The 9,609-nt window shown below is 54.9% G+C and overlaps 1 long non-coding RNA gene across 1 annotated transcript; it reads right to left on the bottom strand.

Moving 5' to 3' along the window:
- Positions 1–268: 268 nt before the first annotated feature.
- Positions 269–8,311, bottom strand: LOC106738218 (uncharacterized). Its single transcript, XR_001372705.3, has 3 exons — positions 8,225–8,311; positions 3,639–3,895; positions 269–2,959 (listed from the first exon to the last, which is right to left on the bottom strand). It is a non-coding gene; the product is annotated as an uncharacterized LOC106738218 (long non-coding RNA).
- Positions 8,312–9,609: the final 1,298 nt, after the last annotated feature.

Below are 9,609 nucleotides of genomic sequence, written 5' to 3'. Positions count from 1 at the left end.
TGGCAATCGCAATAACGATCATAATGACAATAATAATATCGGTAATAATAATATTGGTTGCCTTTATTAGCATGCATGTTACTGTCCTTATGATCATCATTGCGATTGCCTGTATTATTACTAATAACATGATTATTATTCATTATTATTATCATTATTCCGCAATCAATAATGAATCCTAATAATAGCGGTGATCCTGATGCCATTATTAACAACGAGTTTTTCTTGTGATTATCGATGGCGCCGACGGTGATGACGACAACTCCAATAATGGTACTAATGGCTTTTATTGCAGCGATTAATAAGATCCGAATCCCTATCCTCCTTTTGTGCTGCGGCCCCCTGGTATCTTACTGGTGACAAGAATCCGACATAATCGCTGTCGCTATTCCTATTCCTGGATAAGGATGGCGGTGCTCTGCGAGGGAGGGCAGAAGTGGCAGCTGGAGGCGGGGCAGTGGCCGCACCTCGGACTATGGCCCCGCTCCCACGCGGGCTGCGAGCGGGCGATTCATCGCGGTCGCGGGGCACATCGCCCCGCTCCTCACACGCGCCCGCCCGCCCAGGACGGGAGCCCAACCTGGGGGAGGATCGTGCCCACACGGCGGATGCTGGGATGCTGGGGGGGGGCGGTCTCCGGGGCTCGGGGTCCGCCCGGCCCCGCGGGGGGATGCTGGAGGATTTGCGCTGCTCCCCTCGGGGCGGGCTGGGAGCAGCTGGGGGAGCAGAGACCAGGACGCCCAGCCCCTCCCTTTCCTGTCCCTGCCCCCAGCCCCAGGCACTGTCCTGTTCCCTTCGCCCTGTGAAGGTCACGGTGCCCGGCTCAAGCTGCGCCCTGACAGGTGCACCATATGCCAAGAGACGCCCCCGCCCCCGGTCATTGTGCGCCCTGGTAAAAGGCAGGGAGGGCATTCCCAGGGCTGGGACGCCCCGCAGGAGGCGGGGAATGCCACGAGTGCTGCCAAGAGCCTGGCCCCTGCCAGTGACCTCCTAGAAGGAGAGAAGGGAGAGGGTCCTGCTCAGAGCCATCAGCCTTTGCGCTGCCCCCGAGCTCCCCTCCGCCTTGGAGCTGGGGTGGTCATCCAACCCAACGCCTTCGTGTCCTCCCTTTTTCTCTTTTCTCGGGTTTCGTCTCAATAGAGGACAACCGGACTGTCCTCCGTGTCCACCCTGCTTGGAGACCCCCTGTGGGTGCGCAGAGCTGGGGGAGGTGGGAGGTGAAAGGCAGATCCTGATCCTGATTTTCGTCCCGGAGTTCATTCTTTCCATCAACCTATTCCCACATCCAGGGGGGTGGGTATTCGGCGCCTTCCTGCGTTGCTGGAAGCGGGGAGTGCGGAAAGCAAAGCAGAAGGAAGGAGAAGGGATAGAGGGCTTTGTAAGAAAAAAGTAATTCAACAGAATAACAAGTCTCCCTCCCGTTGATCCGCAGGGACTGCAGATCAGGCTGGTCCCAGGTGCTGGTGTCCCCATAATGAACACAGCAACGGGGGGGGGGGGGCAGCATGATCTGCATGCGTCCGTGGGGATCAACTGGAGGGAGACGTCAATGGGGTTGGCATCAGGCTCTTGAAATCCACCCCCAGGGCAAAGACCTTCCCTCTTCCCTTTTTGGGTTTGTTTTGGTTTGTTTTGTTTTGTTTTGTTTGGGGGTTGGGGTTGTTTTGGTTTTGGGGGTCTGTTCTTTTTCTTTTTCTTTTTTTTTTGAAGTTAGCTTGGTAGAGAGCTAGAAGGATCATATGAAGAAATAGTGATGGGGCAGGCCCGCTGCTCAGGGGGGAAAGCCAAGGGCTCGTTGCCTTTCCGAGCCCGGAGAGGCATTGCTAGTGGATGTTTATCCCAGCAATCAACCGCCGAGGATAAAGAGCCACAGGGACAGCCCTGGCACGGTGTCTGCAGCACTGGGGAGCCAAGGACCTGCATTGTCCAAAGGGACAGCGATTGGGGAGGTGGGGGGCGGTCTCTGGGTCTTGGGGACCACTTGAAAGAGGACAGGCTTCCAGAAGGACAGAAGCACCTGTCCTCTTAAAATCAGGACGGTTAGTTTCACACGGTGAGCAGAGCGAGCCTCCTCCCCCCAAAATAAAAATCAAAGACTCCTAGACAATGAGGGTGGAAGAGACCTCAGGAGGTCACTTAGTCCAACCCCCTGCTCAGAGCAGGACCAGCCCCAATTAAAACCACCGGCCACGTCTGAATGCAGGTAGGTCCCACATCTACCGTGGATCATAAACCTTCAGGGGAGGAGAGGGGGGAGGTAGAAATCCTGGCCCCGCTGAAATCAAGGGGAGAGTTACTGCGGATTTCCATGGGGCCAGGATTTTCTTCCCGGAGTTCATTCTTTCCGTTAACCTATTCCCACATCAAGGAGGTTGGTTATTCCGCTCCTTCCAGTGCTGCTGTAAGGGGGGACTGCGGAAAGCAAAGTGGACGGAATAAGGATTGATAGCGGGCTTTCTAAGAAAAAAAAATACAACAAAATAAAAAGCTACAAGCGAAAATCTCCTTCGTCTTCCTCGTGGCAGCAGCCTGAGGTGGACGGATACTGCCACCCCAGCTCAGATCGCTGTCCGTCCCCAAAGCCAGAGGCCGGAGCAGCAGTTCCCGCAGGCGGTGTCATTTATCCCCGCTGTGAGATGGTGAATCAATCGTGGTAAAGATGCACCTTACAAGCAACTGGGAAGCTCCGAGCAAGTGAGATCGTTTTCCTCCAGCGAGGAATTGGCAGGTGCCCCCCTGCTAGATCCAGGCGGAGGATGGTGAGGGTGAGGATCGGGGATGCAGTAAATAGGGAACCTGGTGAAGGTTGCATTTTAGCTTTCAAACCGCGTGGCAGAGCGGGCTGTGTCTTACAACGCTCGGGGCTGAGCCCTGGACCACTTCACCCATCCCTCACTCGCCGACTCCAAGGGACCAGCGCTCCTGTCGCCCAGGCTGAGAGAGATGCTCTCCCGAGTCTCTGAAACGATTGAAAAACAAACTGCAGGGGCGGAAAGGGGGGGCATCCGAAGGACACAGTGGGTAAGTGAGCGGGTTTGGATGGAAGAGGCTGTAGTGCTCCCCTCTGTTCTCCCGCGCGGACAGTGACAACACAGGGACTGCCCCATCACCGCATCCCCAGCCGGGCTCGGTGCTCCCCTGCCTGGGCGGGGCCTCTGCTCCCATCACACCCTGCTGGTGGAACAACATGCTCCCAACCTGCGGGTTCCCCCCAATTCCCTCTCTCTGTATTGGAGTTGTTCTTGTTTTGGTTTTCTGTTGCAAGCAACCAGCTGCCTCGAGCTGTGAAATCCGAGAGTCTGTGCATTGCAAACTGGCATGAACCTTAATTGGGAAATGGGGTGTATACACATGGGTGTACATAGTCTATGCAACACATATTTGTAGGTGTGTTTTTTGCAATTAGCGATAGATAGATAGATAGATAGATAGATAGATAGATAGATAGATAGATAGATAGATAGATAGGCGGGTGGGTACTAGATAGATAGATAGATAGATAGATAGATAGATAGATAGATAGATAGATAGATAGATAGATAGATAGATAGATAGATAGGCGGGTGGGTACTAGATAGATAGATAGATAGATAGATAGATAGATAGATAGATAGATAGATAGATAGATAGATTCTCACCTACTCAGCCTTTTGCCTCGTGTTCCTCTGCAGCTGGACAGTGTTGTGCAACGCGGGGCAATTTTCAGATCCATATTTTTCTTGACTTGGGGTAAGGGAAGGGCTCTTCGGGGCGGGTTGTGGACGCCTCGCTCTTCCAGCTTCCAGCTGTACAGGCAATCACAAATGTAGGGCAAATTCTCCGCAGGTTTGTCTCTCGCCCAGAACTGGACGGGTGAAGTCTAACTCATTCTCCTGACACGGCAAAGCCCTGGAAGCTTTAGAAAGTCAACATCAGATTGTTACTGTATCTTAAAATAAGGCAGTTTATTTTCAGGTCACATTCCAAAAATATAGAGATTTGGAAGGAATTCCTGAACGAGACTGAACTAAAGCGTGTGCAGGCAGCGGTTTGAAGAGGGGAATCAGGGCTCCCGAGTTCTGTCTCTGGATCTGTCACTTAGCTAGAGCAAGGGGGGGGGATCATTCGGTCTCTGTCTCTTGATACTTTCCGCGCTAGGTTTGCAGGAAAAGAAAGGGGCGAAGCATAATCAATTTTTCTTTGTTAACGTTTGAATCGATTTCCGGATTGATTCCAGAGTTAAGACAAGGGGGTAGGGGCTGTTTCTAGGACCGACGTTCTGGTGCTCACATGTAGGCGCGTGTTTCGCTGGATCGGTGTATTTGACCTGTATCTAAACGAATGAGAAATTCAAGGGGATGAACTGAACACCCCCAAGTTTCAGATCACGTGCCTGGCAAGACCCTGGCCAGTTTGCAGCTGGGTTTTATGCCTGCAACAAGCCAACGATTCAAATGACGAGGCCCATCAGCCCTTCCCAAATCAATGCTGTTGAGTCAGGAGTCAGGTAAGGGACAGTGGAGGAAGAGTGGGGGACACTAGGAGGGACACATCGAGATGGGAAGCGGGAGTGGGGGGGCGAGGCTTGGCTTGTGAAGGGCCAAATATAATTTGAGGGGAATGATACAGCCCCCATGAAATCTCCCGAGGGAAACGTAGCGGACACAAGTGGGAGAGCCCTTCTTCCTGTAGCATCCTGAGAGCGCTACAGAAAGGTCTGGCCACAACTTCCCTGATGGGATACTTTTGCCACACGATCCCTTTGCAGAAATCCCTGGCCTGTCCCCTCCCCGCTCCCCCTTATCATCACCGGGGCACCCTGCCGGCAGGGACCACTTTCCGGGGGCGGCCCTGCCCCGAGCTGGCCGGGGCCTGGAGCGACATTCCCCCGCGCCCCGGTGCGGAGAACGGGAGACGGGAGAGGGGCAGAGACCCTGCTCTGGGGAGGAAGCTATTGATGGCAGCTGAGCTTTGATCAGTCAAAGAGTAGAAAGAGCAAGGAGGCAGAAGGGAGGGGAAGACCTCCGCGCCAGCATCTGAGCCACACGGGCCGCTCAGCCGACTTCGTTTGATTGAAGTGGCGTTAAAAGGAAGCCTCAGAATAGCAGAAACGTATGGCCCAGATGCTGGTACAACAGCTACCGACTTTTAACTCGTTTGTACGGGGCCAAAGAATGGGAGTGATTATTAGTGTTGCATTTCAACAAGGGGCAACTTTCCCAGCGGAGGGGACGGCAGGAGCAGCCCTTGATGACTTGGAGGGGCGGAGGCGACTTGGAAACACGCAGCAGGGCTGGATCCGGGGTGGGGGGACAGGAGAGGGCTCCTCTGGCTATCCTGCTCTGAGCCCGGGACTGACGGGGACAAACGAATACCCGTGTGCCTCGGTGGACCTTACTAGGCATCAGTGTTCATTCGTAGGAATAGTGATCTCTGCCCATCAGTGATCAAGGAGGGCCAGTTAGTTAGATCAGAGTAGCAAGGGACCCAGATCTACCTGGATCTGCGAGGGCACTGGGCTGGAGGTCTGCCGGGAGGTAGCCGACTCGATGCAAGGACAAGATAGGCCAGGAACATCCTTGGCGCCAACTCGGATTGGAGCAATACCAGCATGGGCTGTGGCCAGGAATGACCCCGGGGCCTGATCCGAACCCACTAAGGACTTTTGCTTCCATTCCCTGGAGTGGGATCAGGCTCTCCCTTACCCTTAAAGGCTCTTCCACGGCGAGAAATGGGCTTTATAAGGAGAACCTGGAGGGGACTTCCCTCCCCCGGGCGGGTATTGTTAAGGAGGGAAGTGAGATCCTCCTGTCCCCCAGCCCGCAGCGCTGGGACCCGCTGGTGAAATGAGACAGAGGAAAAGACCTAGCACGAGAGGCCCACGATGGCTCCAGCTGTGCAGACTAAGTTGCAAGAAATACAGATGCGATCTGAATTCCCGGGTGGGGGGCGAGGTTTGGAGGTGGGGGAGGTTGGAGATGGGCACACACATTTTTCCCCCACCCGGGAGGCTATCAGTAAGTCCCGTCAGATCTCAGCTCAGGTAGAAAAGGAGCTCGGTGCAAGGCCCTGCAAGAAAACAAAGTGGAGATGGTTTGCAAGAGTGGATCTCTGACCAGCAAGCTGGGGGGGAAGGGGTGACAAATGATCCAACACCGGGCACCCAAGCCCGTGGCACAGGAGAACCCCAACCCCAGGGGAAAGCATCCCAGCTGCGAGCCCAAGCGACGGCTTCAAACGAGCTGCCTCCTCCTAGTGTCCCTCCGAGAGAGGGGTCCCATTCCCGCCAGCCCCCATCGGCTACTCCCCTCTAGGCGTCTGGGTTTAGGTTTTTTTAATATACATTGAACCCGCTTGATCGTGGCTGTCCACGTAATGTGTCCACTGTAGCCTGTTCCCTCCACAACAGCGTCTGACTACTGGGAGAGACAAGGACTTCTTTTGGGTGATACCTTGTATGGGACTAACTGCACATGGGTGGTATTTTGTGTGGGACCAACTGCACAGCTGGCATAGACAGGCTTTTGAATGCAAGACATTCTTCTTCAGGTCTTCTGTCATTAGCGGGGTAATTAGATTCCTACCCAGGCAGAGGATATCATGAATTAGGGGATCGATGCAATGAATGTTAGACACCCCCCGCCCTGGAGATCACCTGCTCTAATCCGAAATCGATCTAATAGGGAAATTCACCCGCAAAGGGGCTGGAGGGGCTGATCGAGGCAATTTTTTTCCACTGGCTGTCACAGGCTCGTTGACATAAAAAGAGCCGCTTATTTTGGAGGCTGGACTGGGTGAAATCCCCCCTCTCCTCAGTCAAGAGCACAGTGTACACGAGCGCTGCTTTGCCTCTGCTGGAAAACCAAGCCGTGGCCGGCGCAGCCCAGGACAGCAGCGGGCTAAGGCATTTGATCGGGGTCATTGGCACATTTCTGGCCGCCCAAAGGAGCCCAGATTCTGGTGGGAGGGGGGAGATCTATTTCACAAAGAGGATCAATCGCCTTCATGCCCACTGCCCACCTCTGTGTGAGATCTCTGCCCCTGATTCCGACGGGGTTTCTTTCCCAACTCACTAGAGAGAGAAACCCATTGGAGTGAATGCACCGGCCGGGGTGCGGATGTCATGGCCGCTCTCCTCCTGCTGCCTTTCTCTCCCTATTGTATGATATAAAATCAGTCTCGAGACCTGGGGGGGTAGGGAGAAATCAGCCTTAGTTTCAGCTCATTCCTGTTCGATCAGCAACCGCTGGATCGCTCCCTTCGCAGAAAGATCTGCTCAGCATTTTTTCCTGCGGGTCTTAACTTCATCTGACAACTCCCCGGGCCCGCTGGGGAAATCAAATCGGCTCCCCCTCCCCCCCTGCCCTCCTTCTTTTCTGCCTTAAAAAAAAAGAAAAGAAAAGAAAAAAAGAAAGCCCCAAACCCTGCGTCCATTGAAGAGAGCTGATCGGATGGGGAAATAAACCGGTGGCGGATCTGAATGCGAAACAAAGGGAAAGCGCAATCTCACACTCTCGTCTGTCTGTCCTCACCGGTTTGTTTGCGATCCAAAAGAAAAGCGCGGCTGGGGTTTAGGAAGGGGCTTCAAGCAGAAGGCAAGGGGCGGCGGGGATCGGCCCCGGTCGGTAACGATTGCCGCTCCCGCGCCCACCTCCCCGGGACACGGCGGGGCCAGCGGCCAGGGGGCGGGCAGGGACCCGTCCTGCGGGGCCGCCCAGCAGCCGCGCCCGGGGCGCGGGCACTTCTCGTTCCCAGGTGTGTGCGGGCAGGGGCGGGCGGCGCCGAGCCGCCGCATCGCCCCTCCGGCTTCCCCCAAGCCAGGGAGGCACTCCTGCCCCCGCTCTCCCCGCCATCCGCAGCCAGAAGAGAGCTTCGGAGCTTGCGATCTCGTTTGTTTCAGGGAAAAGCAACCCAGGCGCACCCCGCGGGGCTTCCCTGCCTGGGCTGAGACTGGCGTGGGACTCCTTGCCTCTCTCCAAACCACTGCCTAGAAACCCTTGATTAAGACGCACGGAATCCAGAACCGCCTATTTCACTGAGATGTGGGAATCAAAGCACGTACCCGGGCACCTGGCTTCAGACCAGGCAAGATTTAGATGACACATTCGGGTGCACGAATGAAGGGGTGCGTGTAGACACAGATCCCTTCACTCAGGCATCTAAATGGCCAGAGAAATCAAGCCACTGCTAGGCAGGCAAAGGTAGCCCGACAGAGCTGGAGCTCTCTGTTAAGAAGGATACTCACTCCGGACAGGGACCAGAAGGAGAAGGCAGGTCCGTCTGGCTGAGTGCTCTCTGAGGAGTTCCCACTAGCCGTCCAGAAGAGGTTTTTAAGAAAGACTCGAATGCATGGAGTTGATTTGCTTTTTATTAAGTCATAAGTGGGGGGGAGGGCTGGCGGGTGGAGAGAATGGGAGAGAAACAGAAAAAAAATAATAAGGAAAGAATTAAGCAGGTAATAAAGAGAAGAAGGCAAGCAAATCCGCTGAAAGCTTTCTTGGACCAGAGACCCGAGTGCGCCCCGCGCTGCAGCCCTGCTCCAAGGGGGGGGGACTCGGCAGTGTTTGGAAATCTAGTAAATGGATCCATCCTTGGCTGCTGCCAAGAGGATCCGAGCAGCAATGCTCCTAGGGAGGACTGCAGCCCCTCTCGCTGCAAGAGCCCTGCTTCCTCACACCCCGGCTCTCACTTCCAAGTTCATCCTCTCCCTTGCAGCCGCTGGCTCTGCACCTGGCCTCTCTCCCCTCAGCCTGGCTCTGCTCCCCTCACAGACCAGATCCACCCCACCACCAAGCCCAAAAATATTCCATGTAAAAACAGGAGGGTATTTCCGCCTCTCCCTGCTCAGTGAGGACGGTGGGAGGGAGGACCCGGCTGCAAAGGCCCAGTGTGTATCTCTGGATAAACCTCCTCCCCCTACACACATGCACACACAAGCATTACCTTACACACACGCACACACACCCCACCTTACCAAGCCCTAGCATGGACCTCGGGCCCATTGGCTTCGCTGGGGCGGGAGAGAGGCCTGGTGTCTGGGGTGAGATTTGGGCTCCTCTCTAGCCTGGGTTGGGGGGGGGGGGGGTTGTCCTGATTGTCCAGTCTCAGGAGGCCAAGAAAGGGTTAAGGGCCTCTCCTTTTTTTTTGACTGAAGAGCTGTGGCTGTAGTTTGCGTAATATCTTTATTACTGAAAACTTCAAGGTAAGAGAGCAATGGAAACCAGATGTGGGACTGCAAGAAAGGCCGGGTAAAGAATAACCCTAAGGGGCAGCAGGAGTTAAACAGGGGAGGAGGAGGAGGAGGAGGAGGAGGAGGAGGAGAGTCAGGTTCAGCTGTGGGGGAGTCATCTCTAAGCCCTTTCTGGGTTGCAGCTGACCCTTCAAACCAGGGAAGGCTACCTCCTCGGAGGTGGCAGGTGCCTGGCAGAGCCCAGGCTGCCGAGGGACCCCACTCAGGAGTCACCAGCAGTGTGTGTCAGAGGGCTGGATGATGATGATGATGATGATGATGATAGCCATAAAAGCAACAATAGCGGTAACAGGGAATGTCGAGGAGCCAGTGAGCACTTGCCCTGGGTTAGGTATCTTCATCTCCTGATACTGAGGGTGAAAAACACCACCCATCCAACC

This window comes from Alligator mississippiensis, chromosome 2, assembly GCF_030867095.1.
Source record: "Alligator mississippiensis isolate rAllMis1 chromosome 2, rAllMis1, whole genome shotgun sequence".
NCBI classification, from domain to species: domain Eukaryota; kingdom Metazoa; phylum Chordata; order Crocodylia; family Alligatoridae; genus Alligator; species Alligator mississippiensis.
This window is presented reverse-complemented; position numbering and strand designations above follow the sequence as displayed.